Genomic DNA, 23,377 nt, shown 5'->3' with positions numbered 1-23,377 from the left:
CTCAGATGTCCAGAGCTTGTATAGTGGTATATTTGTCAGGACTGACAAGTATTCTGCTTACTGTTTCTAGTCAAGAGTCACTCTTGACAATTTAATCTGCCTACATTCTTAATCCTTTGTTTTCTTGAATGCTTCTTTTGTTTTCTCTTCTGTGTCTATTTTGATTTTTAAAGTAAAAATATACAATAAGATAGGTAAATAATATGTTTTACTAATAAGTCACATATTGAAATATATTCAACTATTAATGTGCTATTTCTTGGTATTAGTATTTGCTAAATTATGTGATATGTAGATGTTAAGAAAAGAGTTTTCTGTGGGATGGAATGAAAATAGGTGCTCACAAAAATATTAAGAGATTGTGACAGAGAGCTGATATATGAGACTCCTAATTTTTCTACTGTGTGCTGACCAGATATCTTAAGGGGATATGGATTTAAAGAAAGTAGAGGAAAGACTCCTCACTGACCTGGAGTGGCTGCAGTAGGGAGAAGTGTATGATGGCACAGCACACAGAAGTAGCCTGTGACCAAGAAACAAGTTAGAACTTTATGGAAAATCAGGTATGTTTTCCATAGTGATTGGAATTTTGAGATAAGTTGCTCGGCCCTGACCTTTTAATTGATGTGGTTTTGCCTTAAGAGTGGGTGTTCAATACTGGTAATCAGTGTGTAGAGAAGGCAGAATTTAGAAGTTGTAGTTGGAAAGTGATCTAGCTTTGTGAATGTAGGCTAGTGAAAAGCTGATTGCAAGCAGGGGATGGGCACTGAGATACTTACAAGGTATATAAATATATTACTCAGACTGTACAGCAATTGTAGGAATGTGTGGTCAGAAAAAGCAAAGAGTAGATCAATGTGTGAATGATCTTTATAGACAACTGTTTATTGAAAAAGCAGGCACTTAGACATTATGGAACATCGGGGCACATAAAGGCATTACAGAATTGTGATACCTTTTGAATGAATTAAAATCTGTGGAAAACCAAGGATATCCCCAGAGATATAGGATTGTACATAGATGTAATTTAACTTAATTTACATGCAACATAGGAAGGAATATGTTTAAGGCAATTTTTCTAAATTTAAGAGAAAATAGAGAGCAAGAGATACCAAAATGCTAACATTTTGTAATTAATATAGAAGAAAGAATGCATCTCTGTTCACTGGATTTGTAATTTAAAGTCAATCAGAAGGATGTAAATTTGAGAAAAAGAATTTATTTGATATTTAGATTTGTGCTTTAAAACTTAGGCTGTGCCTTGCTAGTTATTCCATTTTAACTCTTCTTTCCCCATCATCTCTGATCTCTACCTGTTAATTTTTGCCTTTTGTTTCATGATGAAAACTGAGATAGTTAAGCATGACATTGTTCACATAATCTTTTCAATGAAGATGTTTTAGATATGCTTATATTTGCTGCATAACCAGCTTCTAATGGTCTCAACCTTCAACAGTTGGACAGGAAATTTAGGCGAGATTTTTATTCTCCAATGTCTAGAAACCTTTATTAAGATTACAAAAAAGATCACTGAACTTGCCAAAGTCACTTTATATTCTAATTTAAAATTTCAAAATTTAAAAATGGGAATGCTTTGTCAAGCACAGAAAGAGACTTAATGGGAAATAGAATGTTTTATTATAGAAACTTTGAACTTTCACAATAAACTGAGACATGGTGACACTGAAATTTTGCAAATAGTACAGATTGTTATTTCTATAGATGTTTATTAGATATGTGAATTCAAACATGATGAAATTAATCTTTATGTTCCTCAAAGATAAGCCCATCTTTAGAAACTATAATTTCAATGAACCTTTATAATCTTTCTTGCCCTACTTCTTTGTGTCAAACTAAAAAGTTGGAAACTAATTCTTTAAAATACCCTCCTTCCTCATAGACAATAGTTTCATTGATTATCAAATAACATAGCTAAGCTATCCCACTAACATATTTTCACTGTTATCATCCTTGCCTCTTGTATTTATTTGCCTTACAGTCTGGAATCTTTCTGGTTCAAGTCTCAATGAATAGCAGACTGAAAATATTGCTTCCATCCTTTCTTTTTCCTTTCCCCAAAGATGGTTCTGTTCTTCATCTTAAATTAGTTCAGTCACTATAAGAAAAAAAAAATGCAAGCAGTAGGTAAAATATGAAAGGTAAAATGTGAATTATTAGAAGTTCTAATGGGTAATTATTCTATTATATACTATTTTTGTGTGATTCAAATTTTTTATAATAAAAAAGTTTTTAAATGCAATCAGAATAATAAAAGTTAAATAAACTCAACCAACTGATGGGTTTGTTACCTAGTTTTAAGTAGACCTGAGTTCAGGGAATTTCAGGGCACAGACTGTAAAATTGACCTTATCTCAACAGATTATAATTTTATGTTTTAATGTGGTCAGTCCAGGCTTTAAAGTTACTTTGTATTACTATGTTAAAGGCAAAAGCTCAGGTCTTAAAACTACAGAGAAGCCTGTCATCACTTCTCATTAATTTGAAGTCTCATTTACTTTTAAATCTCATTAATTTACTTATAAATCTCATTAAATCTCTTTATTTTCTAGTTAAAGCTGTTTTTAAATTGTGCCTATTCTATGCCATAATAGATAAGATACTTGAGTCTGACTGAAAGATTTTCCATTTTGTTATCAATGCTTTTTTCTTTTTTTTCCCTTCAGTGTACTAAGTTCTTGCCTTAAGGCAAACAAGTTTTGTTGTGTCAGTGTGTCATAGTAGAAAGAGCATTGGATTAGGAGTCATGCTTTCCCATAGACTAGCTTTATGACTCTGGACATTTAATTTACTGCTTAAAAGTTTCTAATCTTAAATCCTCTTTAATTTCCCATTTGAGAATTTTTAACCATTCAAAGCTATGTATCTTTTAAAAATGCCTTTCCTGGGTTAAGGTACTAGGATACTCTGTATTTTGCCCCCGTCTGACCTAAATGCATCCTGACAGCATCATCCCATTCTTAATTTTTAGGTTTGCATTCCTGAAACAACTCCTCTTGACTTTTTTTGTTGACTATTTTTCAAATAGATATTATTTTTTATAATAGTTTTGGATTTATAGAAAAATTGAGGACATAGTATGGAAAGTTCTCGTGTATCTCACACCCATTTTTCCTTATTAATATTTTATATTACTGTGGCACATTTGCCACAATTAATGAACCAGTATTAATTTGTTATTAACTAAAGTACATGGTTTATTCAGATTTCCTTAGTTTTTTCTGTTCCAGAATCCCATCCAGGATACCACATTACATTTAAAGACTATTTTTAGAAAAGTTTTACTAGGCTCAGTTGCTCAGACCTGTCCGAATCTTTGTGACCAACCACTTGGACTACAGCCTGCCAGGCTCCTTTGTTCATGGAATTTTCCAAGCAAAAATACTAGAGTGGTTGCCATTTCCTCCTCCAGGGATCTAATCCCTATCCAGGGATCTAACCTGCATCTCCTGTGTCTCCCGCGTTGAGAGATGGATTCTTTACCACTGGCAACCTAGGAACCCCAGAGCAGTTTTAGGTTTGTGATAAAATTGAAAGTACAGAGATTTCCCATGTACTCCTCCCTCATATATGCATAGACTTCCCCATTACCAACATTACTCACCAGAATAGTACACTTTTTACTGAAGTTTAACCTACATTAGCCTGGAGAAGGAAATGGCAGCCCACTCTAGTATCCTTGCCTGGAGAATTCCATGGACAGAGGAGCCTGGCAGGCTACAGTCCGTGGGGTTGCCAAGAATCGGAAACGACTTGAGGTACTATCACTCACTCACTCAACCTACATTAGAGGTTGACATTTAGTTAAACTAGAAATAAGCACAAAACCACAAACTAAGATTTATTAAATGTTTCATGTGTGTCTGAGCTTATTGAGGGTTTAACATTTGAGGGTTTATATTCCAGGTGGTGCTAGTGGAACCTGCCTTCTAGGGCAGAAGATATAAAAGATGCCGATTAGATTTCTGTGTTGGGAAGATCCCCTGGAGGAGGGCACGGAAACCCACTCCAGTATTCTTTCCTGGGAGAATCCCATGGAGAGAGGAGCCTGACAGGCTGTGGTCTATAGGGTCACAAACATCAGACTTGACTGAAGCAACTTAGCACCCATGCATGCACACTCCAGAAATAGTCTACTGGATTTAAATCTTGGTTCCAGTTTTCTAGTTGTGGGACAGTGGACCTTATGTTTCTCATCTCATAAATGCTAGTTGTTACCAACACTTGGATTACTCTATTTAATCAGCACAAAAGCCCTTGTACTGTAGGTACTTTATTTCCTCATTTTAAAGATGAAGACAAAAGATTTAATGACATTAAAGGAATTGTCTGAAGTAGTAGGGCCAAGATTTGAACTTAAGCAGTCTGAATTTAGAACCCATGCACCTTTAACTTTTATGCTTTATTTTCTCCTAATTAGTAAGAAACAGATACAAAAGAAACTAAGGGCTCAAAGAAATGACTTTTTAAATGTGATCCTGAGAGTCTTGTGGTTATTTAAGTTCTTAATCAGCTATTCTTTTGGAATTGGTTCAATGAAATGGTCACCTTGGTTTTTTTTTTGGTCACCGTGTTTTAATAGACCACCCAATACTTTATAGACATACCTATTTTCCAGTATTATTTTTTATGAAAAGTAATTATTTTATTAATATATTTTTATAACTATGAAAATAATGTATATGTGGTATAGAAAGTATTGAAAATGCAGAAAAGTATTTAAAAACAAAGTGTAGATTCCAGTGCTCACAGACAACTGCTTTTTTTAAGATTATGTGTATTTTTTATTTAAAAATTTTTTCCAAGCTTTATTGAAGTATGATCAATAAGTACAAATTGAATATATTTAACTTGTACAGTATGATTTTTTTGAAGGTATACAATGTGATAATTTAATAAACCTATACATTGTGAAATGATTATCATAATCTAGTTAATTAACACATCTATCACCTCACATAGTTTTTCTTTTTCTTTGTGATGAGAACACTTAAGATTTACTCTCTTAGCAAATTGCAAGTATACAATACAGTATTATAATCAGCATGCTGTACATAACTATAATCAGCTTACTGTACATAGATCTCCAGCACTTATTTTATCTTGTAATACCATTTGGGAAGATAAATAGAAAACTTAGGGTTTACTGAGGAGTATAAAATTATACTCCAAATTTTATTTGAAAGTCAAGCTCCACCTTAAATGACCATACAAGCAATTATAAGTTTTTATATGAGTATATCTTTGTTGTTTTTTTTTTAATAAAAAGCCATTTTCTAGGAATGTATTACAGAAATATTTGGCTTCACCAACCAAATTCTCAGATCCTAGAACCACTAGTAATAATAATGTGAATATGCCCTTTGTATTCATATGTATTTCACTTTGGGCATATGTAAATAGTTTAATAATGTTTATTATCATTAGATATATCATTTTCTTAGTATAAAACATTCTGTTTGTTAGTTGTAGCTAGGATTTTTTTTTTAGAGACTGGGGAGGCAGGCTTTATAGAATGGTAGGTGAAAGTTCAATTTTTTAAGTTACTTCTTGCAAGATCTTGTGCAAATTATTTACTCTCTCTAGAGCTTAGTTTATTTCTGTGCAAAATTAGGATAATGTCCAATTACTTCATAGTGTGGCAGGGAGGGTTAAATTTAGTAATTATGTGAAGAAAGGTTTTAAGCTGTTATATGACAGGCAAAATATAAATTGTGGATGTGAATCATTACTAGTTTGAAGATATTCATAATACACAAAAAATGAGGACATCTGGTTTAGGAATAAAAGGAGAAAATATATAATCATTTAGTGACTACTATGGGTCAAACACTTTGTATCTATTTTCATTGACTACGTATGCCCCATTATTCCTAATGAGGAAATGAAATCATGGAAAATAGGACACTTGGTTTTCACAACTAGTAAATGTGGACACTTAATGCAAATTCAGGTTTATTTGACTTTAAAGCCCATGTTTTTTTTTTTTCTGCTAAAGCACTCTTACTTCCCGCACACCTAGAGATGAAATGTACCATACATGAATAATTGAGAATAAGGTGAAAAGCTAATCTTTCAAGTTCTCATTAAGATACAATAATGCTTTATAGTTATTATTCCTTCTTTTACTTTCTCTAAATATTTCAAAATGATTTGCTTTTTTTAAATCAGCACTGTGAGTTGAACAGAAAACTGTGAAATTTCAGGTATAATAAACTAAATATTATATATCACCAGCTAGGTTATCTCAGATCACTTATCTGAAGCATCACAAAGAACATTAATGGTTTATAATGCATTTAACAAATGAGTATTTTATAAAGAAATCAAATTTCTTAATTTTGGTGAAGCAAATGTTATTATATTTCATAATACATTTCAATTGATATTATATAATATCAATTATATAATATTATATAATATCTAGGCCATCATGATTTCAAATTCATTGATGAGAATTGCCTATTTTATGCACAAAATATCCTGATGGAAACCAATATTTAAACATTTCTTATTCTCTGGAGAGGGTCTGAGAAAAGGCGAGTTCCCTGTATTAACAGTTTGAGTAATCAAAGTGATGTGGGTTACATGCATGGGTTAAGGAAAGGGAAGAGATCACACTTAACTTTCAAGTCAGCTTTTCATAGTGTAACTTATTTTGTGGGAAACATTGGGTTGACCAAAAAGTTCAGTCAGGTTTTTCCATAACACCTTACTGAAAATTTATATATATTTTTATTTTTTAAAAAAATGAAGAAATTAAAGTTTACTAGTATGTAGATTGTTGCTGACAATGTCAAAGTATCATTTACACACATTGTGAGTTATATAAAGCGTCCTGAGGTGGGGGCTGGGCATTGATTTGCTTTAAGATTTGGAGGTATTGAATTTTATCTGTGCCTTGTGATGGGTCTTGGATTACATTGTCCAGTGTTAAATAGATAAACTCTCACAAAACAAACCAACTCTGGGAAAAGATAGCAGAATAAAGATAAATACTAATAAGCACATTTCAGCAAGAATATCTCTAATGCATTGTATGAATCTTTTGTTGGCTATATTACAAAATTTTTTAAAATGATGATTTAATCATATTTGACACTAAGTCAACCAAAAATAGGGCATCCCTGGTAGCTCAGCTGGTAAAGAATCTGCCTGCAATGCAGGAGACCTGGGTTCCATCCCTGGGTTGAGAAGATCCTCTGGAGGAGGGCATGGCAACCCACTCCAGTATTCTTGCTGGAGAATCCCCATGGACAGAGGACCCTGGCAGGCTACAGTCCATTGGGTCACAAAAAGTTGGACATGACTGAGTGACTAAACATAGCACAGCACAACCAAAAATAATGGTCAAGAAGTCTATTTGAAATTTGGACTTAACTTATATTCACTATCACTAAGGGATGCACCTCACCCTGAGTCTATGGCATGCCTTGAGAAAAATGACTGAAATAATGCATGAAAAATATGACAGCAAGCAATATCACATTTATTTGTCAGAAAATGGTATTAGAAGATACATAGGAAACACTGAAGATTTGAAGAAATAAGTATCTGAATAAATTATATAGTATGAAAGGTTCACTGTATAGGTACATGGAAATATCACTATTTCTAGCATTTTAGCCAATGATATTTGATAGGCTCAATTTCAGTAATACGAAGGACTATGATTTGTGAATCACTAAAAGGATTACTGGAAAAGATACTTGCCAAGCATCAAAATACCCTCTAATTAAAAAATGCACTCTGAAAAAAACTATGTTAACATAGTTTTGTAGTGTTGGAGTGGTCGGTGTGGTTGGAATGGAAAAAGATTTCTGGATAAGATTACAGAGCAACTTCCACACCTGAAATTCATCTGCTTGTCACATATAAGTAAGTTATTTTAGCAGATCAATTAAAATGAAAGGATGCACAAGTGCTGTAGGGTGTCATTGATGTGATTTTTTTAAAACAAAATCTTTAAAATGTAGTAGAAACAGAATAGAAATTCTGTAGTAGAAATAGAATAGAGAAGAATTCTGTAGTAGAAAACAGAATCAAATATAGAAGTGGAGTCTTTACTTGGTAGTAAGATGGGAGAGTGGCTGTAATATTTGAACCACTTGGTTATTCAGTGGGAGATCACTGAGAAGTGATATGAAAGTTGTTGCAGTTATGCACTTTCCTTTTACAGAATAAGAATTCTAATTTTGCTGACCTTTTCTGTGATAACAGGTGTTCTCTTAACATATATTTTTGGAAAAAAAAAACATACTTGATTTTTTTTTTAAAGTAATCATACTTACAGTGAATGAGAAGATAACTGCTTTTTGAAAGATCTGTAGTATGGAGAGCACATTTTCGTATTGAATCTTTGTTGTTATTTTCAAGTTGTGTGACTGTTGCCAAAGCCAATGTAACTGTAAAACTCTAGTTTCTGTATAATTTTAAAACTGCACAAAACTGTATCTGAATGTTTTTTAAAACTTGAAACAGAATTTTAATGAAATCTTTAAATAGATTAACATTTTTTTTTTTTGTCTAAAAAAATAAAGGTGCTACATGTACCTCTTAGTTTTTAAGAATGACTGGTTGACATATGGGAAGATGGAAATTTACTAGCCAAATTTCAACAAAATCTTTTACAATTGGTGGTTGGGATTGAAAATTGAGTATTTAATAAGCACAGCTATTGATACTCTTCTTCCATTTGGATCTACTATTTTGTGAGGTTTTCCCCCTCCATGACAACCATTACAGCTAAATATCACAATAACCTGAACGTAGTACCAGATTTTCAAATGACTGTTTCATAAAGGGTAAAACCAAGCTGAGATACCAAGAATGACAAATATTTAATCTTATTATACTCTAAAAATTTTGTTTTTTAGTGACAACAAGAATGTTTGAAAATTGTTGATAAATACAATAACATTAAAGTTTACGTTAAAAACTGTTTATTTCTTGTTTACCTCATTCTTTAAAACACCTATTACTCCATATGTTCTATAATACATACATATAATACAGTAGTATATGTCTATAACTTATAAATAATTATATATATTGGAGTATGGGCTTATATTTAATCAGTGCCCCGGCAGAAAAACAGACTCAGAACAGAGGGATTTTAATCCAAGGAATTGGTTGCAAAAGTGTTGGAAAGTCTAGAGGGGAAAAAAAGAAGGTGGCTGTGTTATTTAGCAATGAGCACCTGTAGGAAGCGGGCCTTCCCTGTAAAGCAGGCTCAGACTGTTAAAATATCTGCCTACAATGTGGGAGACCCAGACTCTATCCCTGGGTCAGAAAAATCCCCTGGAGAAGGAAATGGCAACCCACTCCAGTATTCTTACCTGGAAAATCCCATGGACAGAGAAGCCTGGCAGGCTATAGTCCATGGAGTCACAAAGAATCAGACACGACTGAGAGATTAACACTAACACGTGTAGAAAGCAGTGAAAAGTTTTGCTACCTAGAGCTTATGAACGCTGAGTTGCTGAGGAAGCTGGAGCACTGCTGAGGCTGTGAATGTCAGAATCGCCATGGCCACTGCTTCACAGGAAGCCAGGTAACCACACTCCTACTGACAGGGCAGGAGCCCAGGGGTGCACAGTTCTTCCAGTGCTGTTGAATTTGCCAAGTCTGGTAGAGCTTCCAGTCACCTGTGATGGCTGCTGTTCTGCAACTGTGGTCCTATTGCTGCAGCCAGCAGTCCTGAGAGCCAGATCCCAAGATCTGGGCTACAAGATCTCTGTGCTACAGAGGCTGCTGAAACTCCGTTGCAGCGATTGCTGGTGCCAAAAACAGAAGGGAAAAAAATTCCCTTTAATCTTCTGCCAGTGCTACCCATCCCAGCAAAGCAATCTAGGAAATGTAGTTTTCAGGTTCAGCCACATAAGAGAGCATGGAAGAGGTAGGAATGGAGTTGAGAACCAACAGACAAATGATCTATATAGAGTTCAAAATATTTTTACTATTGATAGGATGTATGTTTTTAAAAATTGGAGAATCTATTGATCTAGAGTACAGGAGTAGTAGCTCGGTAGTAAAACAACATATTCCTCCAAATTTTATTAACTTATTTTAGAAAATAGATTCTGGTTTGTTATCTAAAGCTAGGGTTGTTATTCAGGAGGTACACACTGGCAATAAATTGTTTATTTATAGCCAGTATCTGTTTTGATTAGTAGTTATAGTAATATTTCTTAATGGTCTATCCCCATGCCTTTTCAGCTATAAATATTTTAGGTATCACCCACCACTGATTAAAAACTGCTCTGATTTATCATTTATTTCTATACACTTATTAATTTAACTTTAAAAATAATAGGGGTTTCCCTGATAGCTCAGTTGGTAAAGAACCCACCTACACTGCAGGAGAATCTGGTTCCATTCCTGAGTCAGAAAGATCGCCTGGAGAAGGGATAGGCTATCCCCTCCAGTATTCTTGGGCTTCCCTCGTGGCTTAGCTGGTAAAGATATGCCTGCAATGCAGGAGACTTGGGTTTGATCCCTGAGTTGGGAAGATACCCTGGAGAAGGGAAAGGCTACCCACTCCAGTAGTGGCCTAGGGAATTCCATGGACTGTATATAGTTCATGGGGTCACAAAGAGTGGGACACGACTGAGCGACCTTCAGTTAAATGCAGCACCTGGAAAACTTCAGAATTTTTTTAAAAATATAATATTTAACATTTTATTTTATAATAAATATTTTATAATATTTTCAAGTATATTGTAAACTCAAACTGCTATAGCATAAATTAATTACTGAATGGCATATTGAATTAAGTGCATTTATTGAAAAAACTGCGTTTATTGGTGGAGGGAGTATGGTTAAATAAGTTTGTTTTATACAAAACCACATGAATTTTATTAAAATATTAGCTTAAAGTGCTTTTCAGTTTATTTCAGTATCAATTTTTTAGGTATGACTTCATAAGTAGTGTGTATTGAAGTCCCAGATCTTTAAATTTCTAAAATGAAATCCACAATGATGATTTATTTCTTTCATAACCCTTTTCATAATTAATACAGATTTAATTATGGGCAGTATTCTTCTCTTATTGATTACTAATAAAAGCTATTTCCTGGTGAGATGCTTATTTTATGTTCATATTCTACATAGATGATGCTGGGTGTATTATTTGTGTTGTGGAAGGTTCAGTTATTACCTTTTAAGTATTAAAATGTCACCAGTTTGAAATAGAGGAGGACACCACATTTAAGAATAAGCCTAAATTTTATAGCTATTCAACATAAAGTAGAATATGTTTTGATAATCTGATAATTTTGAAACAACCAATATAATTATTAAAGTATAATGTAATTCATTTCAAAATTTCTATTTCATAAGAATCCTGTAAATGTATCTGACACATTATACATTCTGATTGTAGGTACTCTGATTAATGAGGTTTTCCTGTATTTGTTATTAGTAGAAATGAAGAAGATTGAGATTTTATGTAGATTCTTTTCTAAAAACTTGATATAACCTTATATGTTTCAAAGGTTATGGTTGTAAACCTATAGCTTATCAGGGTTAAATGAGCTTTCTTAAAAATAAGAGATACCGTTTCTACCTAATTTGAATTATCCCTGTGGCCTGTTGCCTCAGAGTTAGCAGGCTCTTATCATGCTGACTCGATTATTAATAACTGGCTTCAATATTACTGGACAGATTGTTATTAATGTTTCCAACTCTTTAATCAAACTGGTTCCTGGTGTTTCTTTCATCCTGTTTGAAAGCTATTTATTTATACTCTGCTTTTCTCCATATCCTTTCTTTAAATTTTATTTTGAGTTGCGTGTACTTTTTCTCAAATATGTTTAAAATAAATGTTGAAATTATCTGGGTAATATAGCTGTTCTCAGACTTGTTTCTTATCATTAGTTTTTCTCCCCAAATTTCTTCCTAATCTGGCCAGTTTATTATTTAGAAAATTTTGGAGTAGTTTTGTCAAGCCACTCCCTTTATTCCTTAAAATTCCATTTGGATTGAGTTTAGACCTGACTTCTACCACTTATTTGCTACAAGACTTTGGGCTCAGTTTCCTCATCTATAAATGAAAACATTACTAGTACCTTTCTTGTAATGCTGTTTAGTTTTAGTTTAGTCACTCAGTCATGTCCGACTCTTTGTGACCCCATGCACTGTAGCCTACCAGTCTCCTTTGTCCATGAGATTTTCCAGGCAAGAGTACTGGAGTGGGTTGCCATTAATGCTGTGGGGAGGGTTAAATGAATTATGTAGCATTAAGTACAGTTATGTAGCATTAAGTGCAGTTATGTAGAACTACTTAGTTATGTAGTGCTAAGTACAGTTCCTGACTCTTTGCAATAGCGGTAACTTTTATTATGAGAATGCATCCTTACTAATAGTAGCAACGTTTTAGATGAGAAGAATATGGAGTTTGAGTTTTTGCATGTAGAGTTACCAAGCAGAACAGTGGGGATCTCGCTAACCTGCTGGACAAACAATGTCTATAGCAATTAAGATGCCTCTTTTATAACTTCTATGTAGCTTTTATTTTTCCTGTGAAATACCCTCTGTAGTTTCTGTTTCCTTGTGCACTGAATATAATCTGTACATATGAATAAATTATTATGTAAGTGTTGAAACTTTAAAGACAGTTACTAACACTGTTCTAGATTGTTTAGGAGAGAAGATTGAGCAGGAAGCAGATAGAGTTAATGTAGTATATATATCTAATACATTTTTCTAGAGCCAGGGAGATATTGAGAATGATATCTTTATGTTTTTAATTTTTTGATTCAAATTGTATTGATTGTGTTGTGAAAGTACTCTTCTCTAAATTTCTGAAGATACTTGTGTCATTTAAACTCAGTTTATAGAGGCAGTATTTATAACAACAATAATAGTCAATGGTAATCCTGTAATTCAGACAACCTCTGTCTTCTCACTTGACCACATTTCTCCTGTGTATTTGTGGGGAAAATGGGGATTGACTCACATCCATATTCAAGTCATTCTATGTAGAAGAGACTTGGCTTTTTACTATTCACTATTCACCATTTACTGGCCACTATTCAAAGTGCCACTGGTCACTCCTTGCAACTCTGAAGTATGTACTGTCTCGTTAAGAAGTGCCTATGTTTTCAGAGGCTATAGCATAGGAGCCATACGTTCGTATGGCTGTACTTTGATTTTTCCATCTTAGCCCAGGTGGCGCAATGGTAAAGAATCCTCTTGTCACTGCAGGAGATAAAAGAGACCTGAGTTTGATCTCTGAATTGGCAAGATCCTCTGGAGTAAGAAATGGCAACCCACCCCAGTATTCTTACCTGGAAAATTCCATGGACAGAGGAGCCTGGTGAGCTACTGTCCATGGGGTTCCAGTCAGATGCGACTGAACGTGTGCGCACACACACACTCACACACACATGCGGACAAACTAATAAACAGAGTTAAAGAATATACCAAGATTTCCACTATTGGAAAGGCTTGTATTGCAAAAATGCAGACCTCTTGGAATTTCATATTAGGCAACACTCTTTAAAAAAGACAACAAACAAACATCTGGCCACCTTGACATTGGGGAATTTCTCACTGTCCCCTCTTTCCTGTGATTCTCCTCTCTTCCTCCTCTCCTCTCATTTCTATGCTCCTCTATCTTCAAACTGTTATTTAGTTCTCTGCAGCACACTTTAAACCCACAAAAAAAATTGTTCAGTTCTCACTCTTTGACCCTAACCAGCTTCAGAGCTATTTTTCTTAAAGGATATGGTTCCATTCCTACAAGGAACTCTAAGGCCAGTTTCAGACTTATACTAGAACATAAGTTGTAGATGTGAAAGAAATAACGGATAAGTAAAATGTCCATCATTGCAACATGACTCATATTTTCACTCCTCCCTCTTCTTTTTGTTTTTTAATCTGGGCAATAAATGTATCTTTTGGGAATGTTCTTGTAAACAATCTTAAGCTATTCCAAATTTTTTTCCTGTTTAGCTTCACATAGTATAAAAACATTAATGATCACTGAGAAAGGACTTGGCAAAAGCATACCTGGGTTAAGGGTATATATTCAGATATTTTTTAATTTAGTTGATTTGTTTTCAAAATTTTAAAAAATCTCATTTACTTTTGGAAGTATTCATTTGCTAAGTCAACAATCTCTGATCAAAATACACTGTAACCCTAAAACTAATGGCATTTGATGCTTCAGGGCAATAGGTATCACTGATTTCCACATCATTTAAGAAGTATATGTACTGTGTACTTGTAGAAGACTCTTTACTATGCACCTTGGGGACAATGGAAAAAATTTACTTAATGAGTCTATAAACCACACTGTTGGAGAAAAAGCTATCTTCAGTCTAACCTCAGTACCTCCCCCTGCAATACACACACACACATACACATCTTTCATGAGGCATATTTTAAATTTAGGTATATATGCTTGTTTTGTTTAATATCACTTTTAGTTTTTTGAGGAACATTCAGGAAGTTTAAGGCACTGCATTACTTGCGATATTACAGGAAGTAGTGGCAAGATTATCTGCTTGTTCTAATATTATTTACGTGTCTGTCCCCCACCAGCCTGTGAAATCCTCACAAGCAGAAACTATATTACACGTTTTATCTTCATTTTTCATTCTCAAGTATAGTAGTATGGCACATATTTGGGCACAAAATACATGATTAGTGAACACACAAAGATCAGAGTGGTTAAATTCTCTCTTGCAGACTATGACGTTAGTATAAAAGTCTTCAGAATATATCTCTAAATAGTTCAAAGTTAAAACCAACTACATAAAATCATAGGATATTATTCAGCATCTCTTACAAATCATTTATAATTAAATCCTTGCTTTTCATGCCTTTCTCAAGCTACAGAAAACAAGAATTTTTAAATTATATTTTATATTATTATTTATTTAATTATTTAAACAATCACTTGCTTTAGTATTTGATATTTGAACTGCTACTGCTAAGTCACTTCAGTCGTGTCCGACTTTCTGCGACCCCATCCCTGGGATTCTCCAGGCAAGAACACTGGAGTGGGTTGCCATTTCCTTCTCCAATGCATGAAAGTGAAAAGTGAAAGTGAAGTCGCTCAGTCATGTCTGACTCTTCGTGACCCCATGGACTGCAGCCTACCAGGCTCCTCCGTCCATGGGATTTTCCAGGCAAGAGTACTGGAGTGGGGTGCCATTGCCTTCTCCAGATATTCGAAATAGGGAAACTTTAAGAACTGTGTAGTTTCTTTCTTTTTTTTCTGTTTTAAACACAGGGCATTCAGGAGAATAGTGTATGGGAACTACATATAATGCTACTTCTTGTTGTGTAGTCACCAAGTTATGTTTGACTTTTTTGCAACCCTGTGTCTCTAGCCCACTAGGCTCCTTCTGTCCATGGGATTTTCTAGGTAAGAAAACCCACTGGAGTGGGTTGCCATTGGGCTTTATGAATTGATAGCCTTATTGGTTACAAATTATTATATTTTCCACTTCAAGTAAATGGTTGCGTATACTATGGACATTGGGAAACAAAGAAAGGTGAGTAAATGGATTATGTAACTTTTTAAAATAGAGTTCAGTTCAGTTCAGTTGCTCAGTCATGTCCAACTCTTTGCGACCCCATGAACCGCAGCACACCAGGCCTCCCTGTCCATTACCAACTCCTGGAGTCCACCCAAACCCATGTCCATTGAGTCGGTGATGCCATCCAACCATCTCATCCTCTTGTCGTCCCCTTCTCCTCCTGCCCTCAATCTTTCCCATCATCAGCGTCTTTTCAAATGAGTCAGCTCTTTGCATCAGGTGGCCAAAGTACTGGAGTTTCAGCTGCAACATCAGTCCTTCCAATGAACACCCAAGACTCATCTCCTTTAGGATGGACTGGTTGGATCTCCTTGCAGTCCAAGGGACACTCAAGAGTCTTCTCCAACACCACAGTTCAAAAGCATCAATTCTTCGGCACTCAGCTTTCTTTAGGGTCCAACTCTCACATCCATACATGAACACTGGAAAAACCATAGCCTTGACTAGACGGATGTTTGTTGTCAAAGTAATGTCTCTGCTTTTTAATATGCTGTCTAGCTTGGTCATAACTTTCCTTCCAAGGAGTAAATGTCTTTTAATTTCATGGCTCTAATCACCATCTGCAGTGATTTTGGAGCCCCCCAAAATAAAATCAGCCACTGTGTCCACTGTTTCCCCATCTATTTGCCATGAAGTGATGGGATCAGATGCCATGATCTTAGTTTTCTGAATGTTGAGCTTTAAGCCAACTTTTTCACCCCCCTCTTTCACTTTCGTCAAGAGGCTCTTTAGTTCTTCTTCACTTTCTTCGTGGTGTCATCTGCATATCTGAGGTTATTGATATTTCTCCCGGCAATCTTGATTCCAGCTTGTGCTTCCTCCAGCCCAGCGTTTCTCATGATGTACTCTGCATATAAGTTAAATAAGCAGGGTGACAATATACAGCCTTGATGTACTCCTTTTCCTATTTGCAACCAGTCTGTTGTTCCATGTCCAGTTCCAACTGTTGCTTCCTGGCCTGCATACAAGTTTCTCAAGAGGCAGGTCAGATGGTCTGGTATTCCCATCTCTTTCAGAATTTTCCACAGTTTATTGTGATCCACCAGATGAAGGCTTTGGCGTAGTCAATAAAGCAGAAATAGATGTTTTTCTGGAACTCTCTTGCTTTTTCGATGATCCAGCAGATGTTGGCAATTTGATCTCTGGTTCCAACCACCTTGAACATCTGGAAGTGCCTGGTTCACATATTGCTGAAGCCTGGCTTGGAGAATTTTGAGCATTACTTTACTAGCATGTGAGATGAGTGCAGTTGTGCGGTAGTTTGAGCATTCTTTGGCTTTGCCTTTCTTTGGGATTGGAACTACTAGACACTTAAACCAAATGTATTGAGAGTTGTGGGTGTAAATTAGAAGAAAAATTTGCACCATGGTATATTGGTAAGCAAGGTAAGAGGAAGTGTCAAGATATGTTGGATTTGACTCATAACCACAGAATCTTCTGGGAAATGAGGCTCGAGCTAGCATTAGATATTGGGAGTCAATATGGTATAGAAATTAAACACATGATCTCTAAACTAGACAGGCTGGATTCAGATCTCATTATTATTGTGCTGTGTGATCTTGAGCAAATCACTTAACCTCTCTGTTTCTTCACCTGGGAAATGAAACTGAAAATAATGTCTACCTCATAGGGTCATTATTAGGATTTAGTGAGTTAATAAATGCAAAGTACTTATAGGTGTGCCTTGCACATAGTAAGGACTTAAGCATTAGCTATCATCATTATCATAATTATGTTAACCTGGCAAATTCCTTCCTTTTAAATTTTATTTATTTTTTTATGTGAAACTGAGAATGGCTACATGGCTTGCTGTATTTACACAAAGTATTCGTAGTAACACTGGGACCAAAACTAGTTCTTAACTCCCAACTTAGAATCTTTCTACAGGATGAAATTGCCCCATGGCATATCAACATATGAAACAATTTAATTTAATAACTTTATAGCTTCAGAGCCTGATAGTCAATTAGGATTATTGTTTCATGTGGTGCAATGGTTAATTTAATACATGGGTCACCAGTTCCAGCAGGGAAAATGTATCTTGAACTCTAGAAAGTACTAAGAATATGTCACTTATTGTGCTTGGAATCTAGTAAAGTATGCAGATATGGAGAAACTGTTGAGATGTTGTGCATTTTTCACTGAGCCAAAATATTTGTTTTTCTTTTTTGATTCAACTAACTGGTTGTTCTTTAGAAAAGATGAATAGACTTCATGGTCCTTTACATTCCTTTTGGTTCCTGCTGGTAGAAATCAAATACTGTCTTCTTATTCTCTTTGGGTAAGAAAAAGGTACTTTTAAACAAAGGAATTTATGCTTATATGGCGAAGTAGTTTTTTGTGCAAAGGAACACATCCTACTTTGAGAGAATGGTAAAACACTAAACCAAGTAAAAAGGATGATTTTACAATTAATATACTTAATTACTGGTGCCTAAATGCAGAGTTTGAATAGGTCAAATCAGTTATATTTTCCATTTTTATATAATTTTTCTTTAGAATATATAGCTTTTATTGTACTGTTTCTAAGTTCCATCTAAATGACACACAGCCAAACTGTACAGAAATATTTTAAGAAAGGTGGCTATCTAGGTACATAGGCAGAGTCTAGTTTAAAAAACTGGGAGACAAGGAGAAGGGCTTGAAACTAGCTCAGTTTTCTGATCTTTGTAATTCCATCACTGCAAATGTGTCACTTATGGAGAAAAGGCACCTGGGAGTGGGGGAAGGTGTGGGGAAACATGTGATGGGGTAAGGAGTGCAGTATCAGCATTATTTTGGTTCAAGCATGTAGCGAAAAAAAAAAATGATTAGAGACATCAGACAAAGAAAAACATTTTTTTTTCTTTTAAGAAAGCTTTATTTAGAAGCATTGATTATTTTTATTTTTTCCTCCTAATAAAAGAACAAGGGGTTTCTGCTGTGGTTTCAGATCCATATTCTATGTAATTTTGTCCTGCTAGTGATGGAAGCTCCTTGTGGGATTTATTTCTGTTGTTGTAACACTATGTACTGTATGCAGTGCACCTGTTCACACAAAGTACATGGCACTGTGATGTTTGAACAGATAGATGCTTCAAATAAGAAACCGATCTGCCTTTTTCCAGAGTACCAATCTATTAGTTACTTAATTCAACTGAATTCTTTTTCTGTCTGCAATTTTGCTTATGGTCTTGATTTATTTACTGAGCAATAATTTCTTCTTTGCAGTTATCAGTTTTGTCTGAGATCAGTTTTCCTATTGTATGGAGTCTGTTTCTTTCAGAGCCTCCTTTAAGACTGCTTTGACTTTAAAATCATTACTAGGCTTTTGTCAGAGCAGATTTGTTGACACTCTTTTCACATTAAAAAAATAAATTTATAAGATTGCACAAATAGGCTATGTATTTCACTTATTTCCTGCTTATATGCAAAAAATGTATTTATGATAATTACATGTACTGTATGCCAGAACTGAAACAATACATTCCTCATAATGGAGCATAAATAAAGAAGGTGGAGCCAGCTGCTCTTAAACTGTTTATTTGCAGCAGTAATGCTATAGAGACTATACCTTTTTCACTCTGTTAGTCTGGCAATACTGAACCTGTTGCTGCATTAGACGAGTTGCATTTTGCTGGATAGGGGAAGGAAGGCTGTCTGCTGTCTGGTAGGAGGGCTTTGTCTGTGCCTTTCTCTCTCTGTTTCTTTCTGTTTTTCTTTCTCTCTCTCCTCTTCTCTCTCTCTCACTCGCTTGCTCTGTCTCTGTCTCTCTCTCCCTCCTGCCCCCCCTCCCTCCCTCTCTCTTGCTCTCTCTCTCTCTTCCCGTCTCTGTGGTTTGTAAGGTAGGTTGCAGTGTGTGTATATACACAACATCAAGAGCAGGAAAATGGACTCATTAGGGAGGCAGGCAGTCATTACCACTCACACTGTACTTCCAGGGAGACACCGATTATGAGAAGAGAAACTCAGCGCTGGGGAAGAAGGTAGGGCAGACAACTTTCAAAAACACCCCGCTCCCTCAGCCCCCCTCTGCCTCTCACCTCCTTTAGCCCCCATCCTTTTATTCCTTCTCCCTTGAATGTTTATTTCCAGATTCAAGTTTGACAGAGCTATTGCTAGCTTAAAATTTGGAATATCTCTAGGAGGCCTATCCTCTACTAATTTTCTTCTTACTTATTTAAGGGTGTGCCCTTGTGATTTAGTTTAATTACTTTAGAAATAATTACAAATAAACCTATTTTTCTCACTCAAGTTCCAAATAAATCAGTATCTTTCACTCTTTTAAAACAGACCCCTCCGTATGTTTGTCAGTCTCTTTGCTTTTCTTGTCTGTTTATGCAATTCCATCTGTCTGTCTATATATCATGTTGTCCTTATTTATTGCAAACTGGATTTTGTTAGTTATGTGCCAATGAGTTTTAGCTGCAGTGACAGTGTGGGTATTACTAAAGTGAGACTCTTGTTCTTTGTTTTACATTGAAGTTTAAAGTCCATATTTACAGTTTAAATCCTTGAAGCAGTTTAAATGCCTTTTGCCAGTATATTTATTTGATGGCATTGGCCATAAGGTGAGGGGTTATCACTAAGCGTGGGTAAAAATCTAGTAATTATTTTTATTATTACATACCCTTCTATATTACATCTGGGGATGTATTTTGAAAGGAATAAGTTATTCTGTTTTGTAACTTTTATTTTGCAGTTGAACTTTTACATTTATAGGGCTATCACTGTGGTTAGTAAGAATGCAGACTTTCTTAACAAGCAGTTTTTATCCTGGGACAGTTTCCTTTTAGTATGTTACTGTTTATTATGCTTGGGGAGGGAGGAGTCGGGGGCTGGTCATCTTTTTACAAAGTGGAAGCTATGAAGTGTATCAGGCCATCTTGTGCAACAACTGTAAGTATTCATTTAACATTTCGGGAACTATAAATAATGTATTTGTTAGTTCAAGCATAGTTTTGAGGTGCTTTCTTTTTCCTTTATTATTTATTTTTCTTTTTTATGGTGGGAAAAGTTGCCTTCACAACTAGCTGACATTGTTGAAGAGTTTTCCCAGAACAGTTTTCTTTGATTCAAAGAAGTAGTTAAATAGGTCCATTTGAAATGGTCTCCTTAGTAGAGTTTTATTTGGGTTTGTCCTAAAGTAAAACTGTTATTCCTTTGACAAAAATTAAGTCAGGTCAGCGTACACGTAAGCAATGATAGAAAATAGATGCTAATCTATAAAGATCTTTGATAGTAATAATCACCTTTTTCATAATAAATTATTTATTTAATAGAAGTGGCACTTTCTTTTCTTTTTTTTTTTTTAATTCCATTAGGCCTCTCTGACAACACAAAGAAGCCCATAAAGCAATATTCTCAACCCACCTGGGATGCTGGAGCAGATTCCCAAACACATTCTCAATGTTCAAACCTAGTAAAATGTTTATTAAAAATCCATTATTCCAAAAAGGTGGTGAGCTTTTGCTACTAAAAGGTTTTTTCCCTTTCTTTTAAAAAATTTGTTCATGACTTTTAAAATTTGCTTGTATTACAAAAACTGTCTTTTAAGCTGGAAGGCCAGCTTTGACCAAGAGTAGTACAGATGCTAAGGACACTCAGTCAGGTCCTGTCAGGGATTTTTTTAACCCTGAAGGTCTAAAGGGGAACTTTGGGGGAACCTACTAAAAGTGTATGTTCATATGGTATGCAATATATGGTGTTTCAAATGTGATTTTTTTTGCATTTGAGACTTTTGACCCAAACATTTGTTTTAAAACTAGTGTCAAAGTGTGCATGTCTGATGCACCTGTCATTTTCTATATTATATTATGAGAACTACCTAAAATTCTAATCTTTTTAAAAGAAATCTTTACTATTATCTCCTGACTATATATCTCTTATATATATCTCTTTTTCTGTACACATGTATATGAGCAGATACCTGTGTGCATGTGTGTATATATTTATGTACATATTCTCATACATGTGTGGATAAAGGAAACAGATTCTTTGAGGATACGACATCTTAAAATTTTATGTTAAGATATTTAGGTTAATTAGAAGCAAACAAAAAAAACAAACAGGTTTTTAAGAGAAGATGAAAATTTCCTTTAACCTTCTAGAAAGAATAAAAGTAAACATTTAGTCATTTTTATGGTTGGTTTGATTTTTAGAATGTGTATATATTTTCTTTTGCATTGTAATTCTGAGCCTTCAGTAGATCTAAAATATTTTTAGTATGAAAAATAATCACAGCCTTTTCTTGGAGGGACTGTCACAATCTAAATACAGCAGGACATTATAAAATGTGCATAAGTAAACTTAAAACCAGTGTATTCTACTATATAGGGATTTGGAAAGCTGAAAGGCTTGCATCACAGGAGGGCTATAGAGTGCCAGAAGAATTCAATAACCAGCCTTACTGGTTATGGTGGGCTTTTCCTATCAGCATATGAAATCTGCCTGTTGAAAGCCTGAAGTCTTGGTCAGGTCACAGTGTGTTTCGTTTTAATGTTGGAGCAGACAGTTATCTAACACACCCACATGAGGAAGTGTTCTAAAGCAGTTATTTCATGCTTTGCCATGCCCTGTAGCTAAAACAATTTAGTATTGAGTGACCTGTTATGTGCTTTTTAACTCCTATCCGATGAAAATCAGTTTTGATTCCTTGAAAGGGACCAAAATAGTGGAATGCAAGGCAACGTAATTCAAATGCTAAGCACATGTTGGTTTAAACTTTTTTAACTTAAGGGGAATCACTATGATCATTTTTAATAAAAGACTATATAGTGATTTCTTAGATTTTACTCATTAAGATTTCAAGACTTTTAGATACTTTTCTTCTTCGCATTTTTTTCTCCAGAAGCCTACATTCATCAAAGGAATAGCAGCTGCATATTTTTCCCTGAAATATGAACAAATAAATGGTATTCCTGTTTATTTATCTATTTTTGAATTTTAATGATTAGTCCTTGTGCTAATTAACAAATTCCCGTATTCATAAAATCTGGCACTTCATAAATATACAATTGTGTGATTATCTACACATGTTCTGGCTTTCTATAAATATAGAAATTATCAGTGCTGTGTTCATGAACTCACCCAAGCTTGAGTATCGGCTAGTACTGCTGCCACAGAGGAGCCAAGTTCAGACCCTGAGCAAATGGATTGCCCCAGGGTCTGGCAAGGTGTGTAGAGGCAGCATCTGGAAGATACTGCTAACTAGTGATCCCTTCTGGCAAAGGAAGGACTGATGTTGACATTCTTTGAATGCCACTAGTTCCAGCCTTCTTTAGTCCCAAGGGTGGCCTCTTTTACGTCTAAAAGTTGATACTAGATATTAGAGCTGACTTGTCTTGGAGGCCACTTTAGAAACATATTTTAGCAAACTACATTTTTCAGTGGAAAGTGTACTTTATTAAACTTCTACAAAGGAATAAACTAGTACCTCACCCTAAGGTCCTTAGCCAGTGAGAATGTAATTAGCATGAAAAGTTGCATAGCACTGAAAACAAAACAAATATTTTCATTTATATGGCATGTAACTATCACAAGCACATAGAAATCATATACTGCTTACATAGTAATAGTTAACCCCACATCAAGGGCAATAAACACTAGCAGTTGTGCAAATGTGTACATCTAAGAGTTATTATTCAATTAGAAATCAACCCTTTTATATTATTTTTTTTTCATGTTGTGTAAGCCATTTTGGTTAGCTCATGCAACACTGGATATTATAGAGTCATCATTGGCCATTTGAGTCTTTGCTCCAGACTTTCAAATTACATATGCAATTCCTAGGTTATTTGGCAAAACTTGGTGAATTTTGCAATTTTCTT

At 34.9% G+C, this 23,377-nt stretch overlaps 1 protein-coding gene across 15 annotated transcripts in view; it reads left to right on the top strand.

Annotated features, from left to right (window-relative positions):
• The window catches only part of ZBTB20 (zinc finger and BTB domain containing 20), a 1,026,540-nt gene that overhangs the window by 20,857 nt on the left and 982,306 nt on the right, over positions 1–23,377 (top strand). For 2 of the 15 annotated variants that reach the window (XM_070465983.1, XM_070465971.1), the window contains exon 1: positions 19,234–19,534. The exons of 12 other annotated variants lie outside the window; for them this stretch is intronic. The gene's annotated coding sequence lies outside the window, so the exon portion shown is untranslated. Of the gene's footprint in view, positions 1–19,233; positions 19,535–19,675; positions 20,448–23,377 lie in introns of those variants that run through there. One more of the 15 variants, XM_070465974.1, reaches the window with a different exon arrangement.

This window comes from Odocoileus virginianus, chromosome 4 (assembly GCF_023699985.2).
Source record: "Odocoileus virginianus isolate 20LAN1187 ecotype Illinois chromosome 4, Ovbor_1.2, whole genome shotgun sequence".
Classification (NCBI taxonomy): Eukaryota; Metazoa; Chordata; class Mammalia; order Artiodactyla; family Cervidae; genus Odocoileus; species Odocoileus virginianus.
Note: the sequence above shows the minus strand (reverse complement) of the source record. Positions and strands in the feature narration are given on the sequence as shown.